Source organism: Equus quagga, unplaced genomic scaffold (genome assembly GCF_021613505.1).
Source record: "Equus quagga isolate Etosha38 unplaced genomic scaffold, UCLA_HA_Equagga_1.0 200855_RagTag, whole genome shotgun sequence".
In the NCBI taxonomy this organism is placed as follows: Eukaryota; Metazoa; Chordata; class Mammalia; order Perissodactyla; family Equidae; genus Equus; species Equus quagga.
The window spans coordinates 1,531-16,051 of NW_025798457.1; the positions used below are offsets into that span (position 1 = coordinate 1,531).

Here is a 14,521-nt window from a genome sequence, read left to right on the forward strand (position 1 = left end):
GATTGGCAATAGTTGTTAGCCCAGGTGCCAATCTTTAAAAAAAAAGAAAGAAGAGTGGCAGCAGTTGTTAGCTCAGGTGCCAATCTTAAAAAAAAAAAAAAAAGATATGTAGGGGTAAAAACTTGTCACAGTGGAATGAAAAATAAAGAGCCTGAATGGTATATGCATACACACTCCTAGTTATGCAGACACACACATGCATATCTATATATATTATTGTGTATATATATATAGGTAGTGTATTATCATAGTTAATCTTCAAAAATATCATATGCAGAAGGAATTACTATCACATGGTTAAATGAATACATAAACTTATGAGATGTTGCCCAATGTCCCACAGCTAATGAATTGAGGAAGCAAGATTAGAACTAGGTCTGAGTTTCTCCAGCACAAGGGTCCTCTCTGTAGCACACCCCTTAATAGGGAGGAGCCAGATTCCCTAGGATGTGGGGTATGAGGGAGATCTCAGGTGATGCTGATCTGTAGAAGGAACTGAGAGCATCATGGGAAAATCTTGGGTGCCAGGAGACAGAGGTTGATATGCTCAATCCGTGTAGCCATTGATGAAGCAGGAGCAGGTCATGGTAATGGCTAAACCCAAGTTGAGCTACTTCATGACCAAAGTGCTCTCACAGATGATATGATGTAGACGGTGAACACCGTGGACAGTTAATAGCCTGGACTTTGAAATTAGATTGAATTTCATCATCTAGTGATGTTGCTGCTTAGTAGCCCTTACTAAATTAAATTTAATCGGATTCATTTCATCATCAGTAATAAATGAACTAGGACTTATGTGATAGGGATGTTATGGGAATTAATAATAAAATGTTTGTAATATCTCCCTCATTTCCTAGCACATGAGCACTGATCCAGATTGGTGTTGATTAATTTTCTCTGTGATTTGAAATAATTAATGTTAAAAATGAATATTAATCTACTTTAACTAGTAATAGCTTTTCTATGAAAAATAATTAATTGATTAAAGAATCATAGATCATTTCTTCATTTCATCTTTTGGATAATAAATATATTTTTTTAAATCTTCAAATATCTTTATTTCATCTTACACATAGACATCTGAGTATGCAATTCCAATTTTTTTCCTAAACGTTCTTTATGGCTTTGCTATTTTATAATCAGCTATCAATCAATCTTGTTTTATTTGTGGTGAGGACGCTAAACGTAAAAACTAACGTCTTAACAAATTTTTATGGAGTTGCTGTTCCACAGATATAAAGTTTCAGTTCTGCAAGATAAGTAAGTTCTAGAGATCTGCTGTACAACATTCTGCCTATACAATCATGAGTTGCTTAAGGACAAGGGACGTACTAAGAAATGTGTTGTTCGGCGATTGTATCTTTGTGCAAACGTCATAGAGTGTACGTCCAAAAAACTATTGGCACAGCCTACTACACGCCTACTCTGTATGGTACTAATCCTATGGGACCAACGTCATATGTGCAGTTCACCGTTGACTGAAATGTCATTATGCAGTGCATGACTGTAGTTAACAATACTGCATTGCACACATGATCAATATTTCTTCATTAGAAAAGAAAGTTTTACCTTCCTCAAAGCTCTCATCTGGGTCATAGTCTCTGCAGCCAGAGGCCAAATGCATATGGCCTCTTGACTATTTTCAGTATGTGTACTATTAGCTGGATTACACTTTTGGTCCACCTTCAGGATCATTCTTTATCAGGTTCCCTTCAAGTACGATGAACATGGCACAAGTAAATACTTTTAGAAGGTCTAAATTTGCCATCATGCAGCCTTTATAGCTTTACCCTCTCTTGTGCAGAAGAAAGGGAAACTTATTAGTTTTTTTGTGCTTGAAATCTTTCTTTTATGGTCAACACTGGTCACTATCGTGACATTAACATGTACTGACATCTTCCATTTCATTGTTTATTGCTTCATAGCCCCATTTGTCTGGAGCCCCTGACAGAACTCTTGATCCTAGGCTGTGGCTACAGGGCCATATTGAGGCCAGGTCAGGACAAAGAATCAGCATCACTGTGCTACCACTCTGTGATACCCACTCTGACTGGTCACCAGCAGTAGTTTGCAACCTGTATGGCATTTTCCATCCATGTGACCTAATGAGACATAAACTGCCAGGATCACCTAGTTTAGCTGGGGGGTACAGGACAGGAGCCACAGCATGCAGGCATGACTGCCTCAGGTGACTTCATAGTGATGGACCTCACAGTAGTACAGTAAATGCTTTCCTCTATCATCTCAGCTTTTGAAGAAGCCACACCAGGTGGATGTGTGTGAACCTACGATATATTAGCTCTTACAGTGTATGCACAGACATTGTGATATATTATGTCATGATAGTAAGAGAAATCATTGCAAATTTACACTTTAAATAAGTTAACCAGAGCAGGTCTTTCTGATAAGAGAACATGTCAAGAGAGAGCTTTCTGATGTATAGGAGTAAGTGAGTCACACTGATATCTGGGGCGACATTCCACGATGAGAAATAGCAGGTGTAAAACTCCAGAGACCTAAGTGGTTTGCTACTTTTTACAATGAGGATGTGTTTTGGCATGGGAAAGAGAAGCAGGAGAGAGAGTAGGTCACACAAGGATCTTGGTAGAAAAGACTTCAGGTCATTCTTTCTTTCCATGAAAATGAAAGACAATATCAATCATTGAACAGATAAGGATGAGATTTGTCATATGACATGAACTAGTGTAAAGTGTTTGAAATATTACGAAAAGTCCTTTTTACCAGGTCGTGAAACTTCCTTCCTTGTTTCTCCACCTTTTCTCCTTCTCTTTCAACATGTTGGTCTTTGCTTGACCTTGATGTCTACACCATTAGTATCATTTTATTCTTACCTTACTTATTCTGCCCCCTTGTACCTTCCCAATCATTCAGGGACCTGTGAACATGAGGAGCCTCAGAAGTCAGAACAAGTAGCACAGGGAGCAGCTGCAACGGCTTCAGGACACCTGGTGAACATAAGGAGGAGGTGACCTGCCGCATCTGCCTGGAGCTCCTGACAGAATCCCTGAGCCTAGACTGTGGCCACAAGCTTCTGCCAAGCCTGTATCACTGCAAGCCACAAAACATCTGTGGTCAGCCAAAAAGGAGAGAGAAGCTGCCCTGTGTGTAGAATCAGTCACTAGCCTGTGAAACTGCTGCCTAATCGGCATGTGGCCAACATAGTGGAGAGGCTCAGGGAGGTCAAGTTTAGTTCAGAGGTGGAGCAAAAGAGATCTCCGTGTGCACCATGAAGAGAAACTCCTGCTCTTCTGTAAGGAGGATGGGAAGGTCATTTGCTGGCTTTGTGAGTGCTCTCAGGAGCACCGTGGTCACCACACATTCCTCATGGAGGAGCTTGCCCAGGAATATCAGGTAAGACACCAGGATATAAATAAGACAGAGTCGAAAATAGTACTTGATGGGAAATCTCCACGTTGCATTGCATTTTCATTTCCTTGTCAACATAGCCCTAAGCTCTGTGATCTCTTTTCTTCCTATCCTCAGCTTCCGAGGCCTGAAAGACATTTCTGTGCACTCCATCCAATTACAAAAGGATGCCTACAGTACAGACTTTTACTCAGAAGTAGATATTCTTGTACCTTGTCCTAGTAGGTGGAGATTTGGCGTGAAAGAAAAGCTCTCATTACCTCTGTGAAGAGGAGGGTTAACTGGGCAGTTTGGTGGATTGAGATATAAGTTCTTTCCTTCCCTCAGGATCAGGTTTCTTCTTCTAAGACAAAAAGTATCAGTCCTCTTTTGGGGAGAGGATGCTGACTTCCACCACTTGAGTATTCAACAACACATTCATTGCCTCAGGTTTTCTTCCAAGTCATAGATTCTAGTTGCGGTTCTCACAGCTTCTGTAAACTCTAGTGTCTCCAGAGATCAGCCTGATTGCTTCCCCATTTATCATCTCTTCTGATGCTGAAAAAGCCCATATCTTGATTCTGGTTTGATCCCTTTCCCACAGGAGAAGCTCCAGGCAGCTCTGGGGGCCTGAGGGAGGACCAGGGAAGCTGACAGCTTGGAAGCTGATGCCAGATGGGAAACAACTTCCTGGTAGTTAGGAGGAGACACTTCCTGAGGGACTTGGAATGAAATCTTGGCAGGACCCTGGGTGTTACTTACATGGAGCTCCCTTCCTCTTTGTTTCCTGACAACTGATTTGTCCAAAAGCCATTTGATTAGTCCTCTTCTTTATCTTTTCCCTGAGAGGGGTGGGGGCTAAAATGTGGACATATCACAAATGAACAAATAATTGGAGGGAGGTATTCACGTTGATGGACTCTTTGATGAGGATGGCTAGTGAATTCTGTATTCCTTTCCTTTCTTGTTTTTGAGCCTCTGACTCTTCTGAGGGAAAACATTTGGCAATGGCTCATGGTTCTGTCCTCAGTGTTCAAATTTCGGCACAGGCTGGTGGTGGAGGTGCAGGTGAGAGTCAGAAGTAATGGAGAAACTCTTGACCGTCTTGTAGAGCTGTGTGAAAGCTGAGCCACACTCAGTTATCCAAGGTGGCACAGGATTGGTCTCAATAATGCAAACTTGAGGCCATTAAGTTTGAATGCAATGCAGAAAAAAAGATAGTAAAAGTCAGCTTGCCCAGGAATTGCTCCCCTGCTTCCATCTTACTTCCCTGTGAGAAATCCCCAAATAGAATAATTCTTTTTCTGGCTCCCAGGCTCTGCCTAGAACCTCAGTACCTCTCTCTGTTTCTCATTCCTGAGGAATCAAATACAAAGTGAGAAAGAAAGCGTGCAGGCAGAGTTTAATCAAATGAGAGGTATCCTGGTCTCTGAGGAGCAGAAGGAGCTGCTAAGCTGAAGAATGAGGAGGGAGATAGTCTACGCAACCTCACTGAGGCTGAGAATGAGCTGGTGGAGCAGAGGCAGTTGGTGAGCCCTCTCATCTCAGATGTGGCGCACTAGTTGCAGGGGTGAACAATGGAGATTCTGCAGGTAAGACTTGGGAAGAAGCCCCAGCATCTGAGATCTGAGAAAAATGAGGACTAGTTTCCTTGTCTGTATTGCTCTGTTCTTTCTGGTGGTGAAACTAAGGTTCCCTTGGCCCTGCAGTACCCCTTCCTGGATCTATTTCAGAGGTTATTAGAATAATTGACATTGTGGATAACAAGGGAAAATCTCAATTTTATTAACTTATCAAATGCAGTGCAAAAATTTGACTGTGGAGAGAAGATCCATTGTCTGGTGGTATTGTATAGGGACCTATTATCTGTGGTCTCTGTTAAGCATTTATCGGGTACCTCTTCATCATCCAGCTTAGTCACGGACAAACAAGTATTCTTCAGATTCAAGAGTGCTTTTTCTTTGTTTTAAAAAAAATGTTTTCTTTTGTTTTTTAAGAAAAACTTCTTTCTCACAGTGTTTTTTTTTTTCTTATGCTTTTCGGTGAGGAAGATTGGCTATGAGCGAACTTCTGTTGCCAATCTTCTTTTTTTTTGGTCCTCAAAACCCCAGTATATCGTTGTCCATCCTAGTCGTAGGTCATTCTAATCCTCCCATGGGGCATGCTGCTACAGCATGGCTTGATGAGCAGTGTTCAGGATCCCAACTGGCAAGTCCCGAGCTGCCGAAGCGGAGTGTGCAAACTTAACCACTTGGCCGCAGGCCGGCCCCCCTGTTTTTTCTTTTTTCCTCATATTATGAGTTGAGGTTTTCTCCTTCTTTCTCTTTTTTCTTTTGCTGAAGAAGGTCTGTACTAAGCCAATATCCATTGCCAATCCTCCTCTTTTTTCTTTTTCGATTGAGGAAAATTAGCCCTGAGCTAACATCTGTGCCAGTCTTCCTCTACTTTTTTGTATGTGGGACACCTCCACAGCATGGCTGGTGAGTGGAATAGGTCCACACCCAGGATCTGAACCCTCAAACTCTGGCTGCCAAAGTGGAGTGCACAGAACTCTAACCACTTGACCACTGGGCTGGGCCCTCTGTCTCTATTTTTTTAAAACAATTTGTGAAGGACTGGTATTATTTATCTTTAAATATTCAATAGAATTCACCAGGGAAGCCATCTCATTCCAGGCTTTTCTTTTTGGAAAGCTTTAAAATAATTATTTTTTTTACTTCTATTAGCTTCAATTTGAGTTTTTATGGTTCTTGAGCCAGTTTTTGGTAGTGTAATTTTTTGTAGGAATTTACCATTTTGTCAACATTTTCTGATTTGTAGACATAAAGTTAATCATAACAACCCTTATAAACTCGTTAATTTCTACAGCACTCACAGTAATGTCACCTCTTTTATTCTTTATTTGGTGATTTGCTTTTTCACTTTTTTCTTAGTTTAGCTATGTTTGGTCAATTTTATTGAGATTTTTTAAGAACAGACTCTGCTATTTCATTGATTGTATGTATTTTTAACCTTCCTATGTCATTTATTTCTGCTCTCACCTTTAATGTTTCCTTTACACATTGTGTGCTTATGTGGGTACATGTGTGTGTGTGTTGGATATAGTTTGCTGTTCCTTTTCTAGATTTTTATTAGGTGGAAACTTAAATCACCACTTTCAAACCATCTTTTCTGATATATCATTTAATGATAAATGGATTGTTTTAGCTGTATTCCATATATTTTGATTATTTAGTTCTTATTTTTACTCACTTCAACTTACTTTCAAATTTCCTGTGGGATTTTTTTTGGTTAACTCTTGGGATATTTGAAAGTGTGTTGTTTAATTAAAATATATTTAGTGATTTCTTACTTTTTCTTCTGCTGTGGATTTCAAATTTAACTCCTCTGTAATCATAGAACATATATTTTATTATTTGAATCTTTTAAATGTATTGACAATTGTTAATGACCTAAAATATTGCATCTCGAGAAAATTTTTCTATATGGATTTGATGAGATTGTTTATTCTGGATTCATTGGGTGAAATGGTCTATAGATGTCAGGTCACTTTGGTTGATAGTATTGTCCTTGTCTTCTATATCCTTGACCGTTTTCACAGAAGCTATTCTCTCAATTATTGAAATCTCTATTATTATTGAATTGTCTATTTTTCCTTTAAATTTCACTTCGTCTGAGAAAATTTCAAAGCAAAATTTGTGATGTGTGAGGAAAATTTGAAGCTCTGTTTTTAGGTATATGTACATTTATAATTGTTATATCTTCTTGTCGTACTGAAACTTTAATCAGTATTAAATTTCCCTCTCATTCTCTCATAATATTATCTTAAGTCTATTTTGTCTAATACTGATATAGACATTAGCAATTTTATGTTTACTGTTTGTATGGCATATGTTTTTCTCTATTTGTACCTTTTCCCACATTTCTGAGTTTGAATCCAATATATGTCTGTCATACAGAGCAATAAATGAACCTTGCTTTCTATCTAGTCCAAAAGTCTCTGTCTTTTAATTGGGGTATTATGACAAGGACACCTAATGCAATTATTGATATTGTTTTCAAATTTTCCAGTTTGCTAATTGCTTCCTATGTGGCTCCTGTAATTTTTATCCTCCTCTTTCTCCTTAAGAAGCTTCTTTTGTGTTTCTAATAGGAAATTTTAAGTTTTCCTATTTTCTACCTGTGTTTTTTATTTATTTTTTTCCCTCGTGGTTGCTCTAGCGCTTGCAATATGCATGCTATCCTATCACGGTCTCCCTCAGATTAAAACAAACTGAGTTCCAGGAAAATATAGAATTTGCCTCCATCAGTGCTTCATTTCCTTTTGGTAACAACATATACCTCAGAATTTTCATGGTAACTGGGAAGAGGAGTTCTGTATTATTCTACAATTTATATCATGAGATCGATGTTTCCTTCAAGAACTGAGGATAAAGGCATAGGGAGGGGTCAATAGAGAGGGAAAAAACTAGAATTTGGAGAAGGACATAGACCAGATACTGATGAACAGGTTTAAGCTTCAAAATTCAGCTTTGACTACAAAATGATAGTCGGCTTTACTGAAGTCTCATTGTTCAGATCTCAAATTCCCACTGCAGACAGTGTGAGTTTTCATGTTGTGTGCTGTAGAGAGGGTCATGTCTAGGCTCAGCTTTCCTTATGAGGTACAGTCTTTTGGTGTTTAGTCCTTTTCCTTGTGGTGAAACAGTTGGGTATACAACAGTATTTACTACTTCAGGCACTTTTCTTCTTTTAAAAAAAATCATTTCTAAATAAGGATGAAGAACAGAACTACCTAGGATAGCAAAGATGCAAACTGTTCTTAGAGAAGTGTATATTCTGATTTAGGGCAGGCTATGCCACTGTGCAAAATTTGAATCAAGATTTGCAGGCCTGGAGGAGGCTCGAGACTGTGGGCCAGGAGCAGCAGAGGAATGGTGGGTGGCCATGGCCTTGGGGGACATTTGATAAGTGCAGAAACTGATGGCAAGTAAGGTGAATGTGAACTCCCAAGGTCAACAGCTGGGCCAGTTTACACTGGGTATGTAATGCAGTCATGAGCATAGTCTCTTACTTGTTAAAATCGGGAGCTGACCAAGAAATTCTTATGACAAAGGGAGGAATGCCATTCCCATTAACATCACGGAGAGAAACGAGGAAGATCATGGGAGTGGAAAATATTGATGATGATGACAACCTCCCCCAGCTGAAGAAATATTTCGTACTGTCCTTTCTTTGTTCCCAACTCTTAGCTGACTCAGTTTTCCCTTTTAGCTAAAAAGCCTCAGCAAAGGATTCAGGCCACCTGCAGAATGGGGGTCTTTCCACACCTCCTGCATCACTGTCTGTAGATGGCTGTCCGTCATTTATCCCCCATGGGGAACTTCCCCCTGCTAGGAGCCTTTCCCTGGGACCACACATCTTTGACACTAGTTCAGAACTGGGATGTGTCTTCTCCCTCTGCCATGCTCAGAACACTAGAAAGCACAAAACCAGGCCCTGTTTGTCAGGCACCAGGGATTCAGAGACACTCACTGTCCTCTTCTTTCCTGCCCAAGCCACCAGCATCTCTGGAGCCTCAAAATGGGATGTGTACAGGATCCGTACGAGCGTTCCATCCATTTTCCCTCCCCTGGAGCATTTCCATTTAATATGCAAGAGTTAGTACTCATGGTGAGTATTCAGAAGTTATCTCTTCGAGAAAATGGTGTCATTGAAATTGAACTTGACTGACTTGAGCTCACCTTTCAAGAATTGCTTGGAGGGAATTGCTGTGAATTGAGTGTTAGTTGAGATCAAGTGGAGAACCTCAGGAAGTTATCCCATTCTTTGGTAAGAAAGGGCAAAGATATTGCTCAACTTCAAGATTTCCAAGTGTTGGAAATGGTTCTAATGATAAGTGAAAATAATTTTCTGTTCAGAAATGCTGCATCCACACTGACTGGAAGGTCTTGCTACAACAGCAGAGCTTCAAAAATGACTTCATAATACAGCAAGGACTTTTATTACTGAGTATTGTGGCAGTGCGTGTCACTTCTGGGCCAAGGACAAGCCATTGATCTAAATGCCTTGTCTGCTCAGGAAGGCCCCTGGTGCCACTGCACAGTATACACTGACATTGTTCTGCCCAGATACAAAGCCCCTGTTCCCCAAGCAGTGGTGTCACACTTCCAAGATTCTCAGTGCACAAGAAGCCTATTGCTTGAAACTGTGAACAGTTGAGAAGTGGCCTGGAGAGGCAGAAGCCAGTGGCTGTCTATCCAGTGTGTTTTACATGCAGAATGTAAGAGAGTTGTCTAAGCAGAAGCTGAGACAGAGCAGAGCCTGTTTCTAGGCCCTCCTGTTGACAGTGCACCTGAAGGGCCTGGATGCACTGTTCTTGGTGTTCCATGCTCCCAACTCTCCTGAAATGTGAACTGACTAGAGAAAAATACTAGGTAAAGCACAAATATTGGGCAAGGGAATTTTGGTGTGACGTGGGGCTGTTCGGTCACACAGAACATATGGACACATTTATCAATGTTATTCGGGTTAAAGTCATTGAGAATACAGTTACCTAATTGTAAATATCTGTAAACCAAAAGTGTTTTCCCTTCCCCCTGCTTTTTCTTTTGTAAACACTCATGACAGCTTCTCTGTCTCCTCTGCCATTACCTGGACTGTCATCTCTGCTTTAATCCCCTTCATAGTGACTAGAAGGCTCTCCGTGCTTTCTGAAACAGCAGCCACTTTTTTTGTTTTTTAAACTGAAGCAATCCCTGTCATCTATGTGCTTAAACGCGCCAAATGAGAAAAGAACCAACATCGCCAGCCATGTTCTCCACTCGCATTTTCTGCTAGAATGAAAAGCAATGTTTTCTTTAAAGATTTTATTGTTCCTTTTTCTCTCCAAAGCCCCCCAGTACATAGCTGTATATTTTTAGCTGTGGGTCCTGCTAGTTGTGGCATGTAGGATGCCGCCTCAGCATGGCTTGGCGAGCGGTGCCATGATCGCGCCCAGGATCCGAACCAGCAATACCCTGGGCCACTGAAGCAGAACGTGCGAACTTAACCACTCAGCCATGGGGCCGTCCCCGAAAAGCAATTTTTGAGACAGATTCTGTTGTTACTTTAAAGGCCATTGTGATGAATTCAGCTAAAGCAATTAACGTGTTTAATTTTAGGTCAAAGATAAAGGTTATTTTGAAATTATTTGGATTTTTACACAACTCTGTAATCTGTTGCTTTAGAAAACAAATTGATCTGATGGATCACCCCTACCACCACCAATCCTGTTCATAAAGTCAATTGTCAGTCTATCAGGCTTTGTTCTGGAAAAACAAACATCTTACTAAATTCTTCAATATGGCAACATAATTTTTTAAAGAATGCCTTCAAGGATTCTTTTCCTCTCCTTCAGTGTCACTGATGTTAACAGAAAAGCCGGGCTCTTGTTGAAACAAACAGCTGAACATTGAATCAGAATGAGAACACTTTGACCAATAGTAGAGCAGAGGTTTGAAGCTAGCTGTTGAAGAGCCTTCCTGCTGTGAAAAGAAGATTTTTCCCCATAGAGCCTACAGTTTCCAAAGAAATTCAATGTCTTAACTTGGTTTATTTCATTGGAACTCTAGGACTGAGAGAGATGGTGCAGAAGATGTCAGTGGAAGACAATGTTGTGCTAAGATAATGGCCTCCTGCTCTGCCTAATTGCTTAGTTGAGATTGAGGTGAGTTCAAGGCCAACTTTATGGAGTGACTCTGGTCAGTGATGGAATTGTATTCCGTCGATGACTGATGGTGACTTATGTCCCCTCGTACAGTGTTTGCACAGCAAAGGTTACTTGTTACCCCCTTTCTCTGAAGTGCTTTAAAGAAGAAACCTCCCTTGTCTTTCAACCAATCCGAAGCTAGTTTATCTAGAGATACTATCCTTTTTTTCCCCTTCCTTTTGAAAAAAGTTACAATGTATTAATGTAATTAAAGCTAGTTCTATCCTGGAATTAATAAATTCAGTATTAATTCATGTCTAAATCACTGCGGTTAAAACACTTCCAGACATCTGGGTCAATTAGAGATTCTCAGAAGCAGGGGAGACCCCTGGCTGGAAAAGGAGTAGCTCCAGGGCATTTTCTGGGCTTAGAAACAGGCTAGCAAGGGGCTGTCATCTCCAGTGAGAGATGGGCCAACACTGGTCTCTCTTCTCTTTTAGAAAGTCCTCTGTGGTCAACTGATTCCTGCCCATGGCAGTGGGAGAAGACTACACCATTGCTGGTAGGTGAGTTTGAAGTCTTACTCTACACATTCAGAGAAACAGTTTTGTATGATTTGTGGAATTTCTAACATGGATCTTTTTTAGCTTTATTAACTATGAATTCACCGCCCCTCCTCCACTGCATTTGAAAGCTTGTGTTTGTACTGTATAAACATTCATTGAAATTTTTTTCTTCAATAAATTTTTTTCTGCATGGCTGACAGTTCAAGGATAACAAATAATATTACAATTAAATATCAACTGACTGAAAAGAAAGAATTAGTAGGACTGTAGGAAAAGGTGTATCTTGGACCTGCTGGATGAAAATGAAAGTGCCTGGCTTGCGATCAACGTAAATATCTGTATGTATCTCTCTGTCTCTATCTCTATCTATTCATAGGAAGACGGATACACACACATGCATACACTTGCATATACACATATGGGTACATATGCATGTAATCATTTGTATAAATATATGTATATACATTAACATCATCGTGATTAGACTTTAAAAATATATGAGAGAGAGAGAAATTTACATCAGGAGGTTAAAAGAGTTTAGAAACTGTAGCTATAAATGAGACAGGCGTAGACATGAAAATGGATAATATTATACTGAGCCACTTCATGATCAGTGTGCTATTGCAGATGCCACGAAGAAAATATGTCCTCCTTTTAGGGTAGAGAATGAACGTTGTAAGTGGATGGTTAAAAGTCTGATAAATAAAGGAAAAGTGATAGGATATATTGGAGTATATGTGGAAGCCGTTTTCTTTAAAACAAATTTGGCCTGACCTTCTTTTTCCACAAAGGCCTGATGTGGTCTGTTGAGCATGTGTTGTACATCTGCTTTAAACATTGGCAATGTCCCAAAGCTGAGAACCCAAAGTCCTTAAAGATAGGGATATTGCCTCCTCATATCAGTATTTCTTTAAGGATAAGCATTTGTTCTCAGAAACTAAGGATTTAACTGCTTTAATTCATCTCATGACCACTGACCCACGGACCACCGACGTGCTGTGGTCACCATGTGACCCCTGACCTGCTGTGCTAGCAAAGCTTCTCGTGACAGGAGTGAAAAGGATATTCCTGTCATATATGATGTTTGTTCTTTGTTCCAAGATGGGATATAACCACTCTGTGCACCCCACTTCTTCAGAGAGCTTTCTTCTTGGTGGAAAAGTTATCCTGGGCTATCGTCCTCAAATTAGCTCATAATAAGCTCTTCCCAAATTTGATTTATAGATTCGTTATGGATTATTGCATTGACAAGAATGGACTCTGAAAACAGAACAGGTTTCATACAATGATGATATAATCACTTAGGGGCCCTTATCAAATTTACTAATTTCTATGGATTTCAATTTCTCACTTACAAAATAAATAAAAAGAATAAAACTTACCCGATGGGTATATTGTGGGAATTAAATAAGAAAATATTTGTGATATCTTCTGCTATTTCCTAGCACATAAGCATTGACCCAAAGTGATGTCCATTCATATCTCTTCATGGCTTCTTTTCTGACTTGAATAAGTGATTGTAAGAAAGCATATTCATTCACTTTAAAATAATTAACTTTGGTTTATTTCTTGAAATAGTATAATTTGAATCAGAAATCACAATCTTTAAAAATTTGTTTTATCCACTTATAAAATCAGTATTACATTATTATAAAAACAACTTTTTTCTCTTTGACAAATAAAAATGGCAAGCAATAGGATATATTGGAGTATAAGAGGAAGCCATTTGGTATAAACCTAATTCGGCCTGACTTTGTTTTTTCCAAAAGGGCCTGACCGTGGCTATTGAGCATGCTTTGTATATCTGCATAGACATTTCCTATGGCCAGAACAAAGGCCCTTGAGATAAGGGTGCAACTTCCCCTGACATTGCATTTCCTTAGGGATAAGCATCTTTCCTTAGGCTAGGAACTGATTGCTGCACTCACCTTTGACCACCCAGCTCACCTGTGACCACTCAGCTGGAGACAACAGACTGCCACCCTGCTGTGTTCACTGAGACAGAAGACCTACCTGCTGTTTCCATCAATTGCTGTGCTGACAGAGCAGTCTCGCGACTATTGTAAAAGGGACATTTCAATCCTATGTGAAACATCCTCTCTGGGGGTATATAACCACTCTGTGCACCCCACTTCTTTGGTGCCCTTTCTTCCTTCGGAAAGAAAGTCCCCGGGTTATAATCCTCACATTTAAGCTCAGAATAAACTCACCCAAATTTTCAATTATAGATTGGTTATGGATTATTTTCGTCGACATCACCATCTTCTTCTACAATTATAATAGCCTCTGTAACCTACCTCAACATACTAGACTAAAATGTTATTCATTTTCTGTTGCTGTGTAAGCAATTACCACAAATTTAGTGGTAGGCTTAAATTTCAGCTTAAAAGAACACACGTTTATTATGTCACAGTTTCTCCAGACTGGATTCTGGGCACAGCATAGCTGGGTTCTCTCCTTTAGGTTCTCACAGGGATGTCCTTGAGGGGAACAGAGTTTGCCACCCCAAACTATGCTTCTTTGGGAGATGGATTATTTTCAAGAAACAGAAGACTCACGAAGTTTTTCTTGTTAATTCCCCCTTCACTGCCTAAATGAATTTAGATAAATTGCCTGTGGGAGGAACAAAGCTATCCACAGAGATATCTACAAAGAATACTGGCCACATGTGGTGGGGGAGACATGACAGGGCCTAGAGTTGAGAGTCCTTTCCATGTCCTGTTGTCTCTGGAGGACCTGCAAACATTTCTTTACCAAATATTTGCTTTTACATCCCCATGTGAATTGCCTTTCTCCTCTTTGAAGTCCAAAATGAGTAACCCCGACATCCTCCTTTGTCTTTAGCTGAAGATGGTATTTAAGACGGTGGCTTCAGATATTTTAGTGATCTGCTCAA

General features: G+C 39.9%; 1 pseudogene; it reads left to right on the forward strand.

Annotated features, from left to right (window-relative positions):
• The first annotated feature begins 2,895 nt into the window (after positions 1-2,895).
• LOC124233379 (tripartite motif-containing protein 5-like) lies at positions 2,896-14,200 on the forward strand (annotated as a pseudogene).
• The last annotated feature ends 321 nt before the right edge of the window (positions 14,201-14,521 follow it).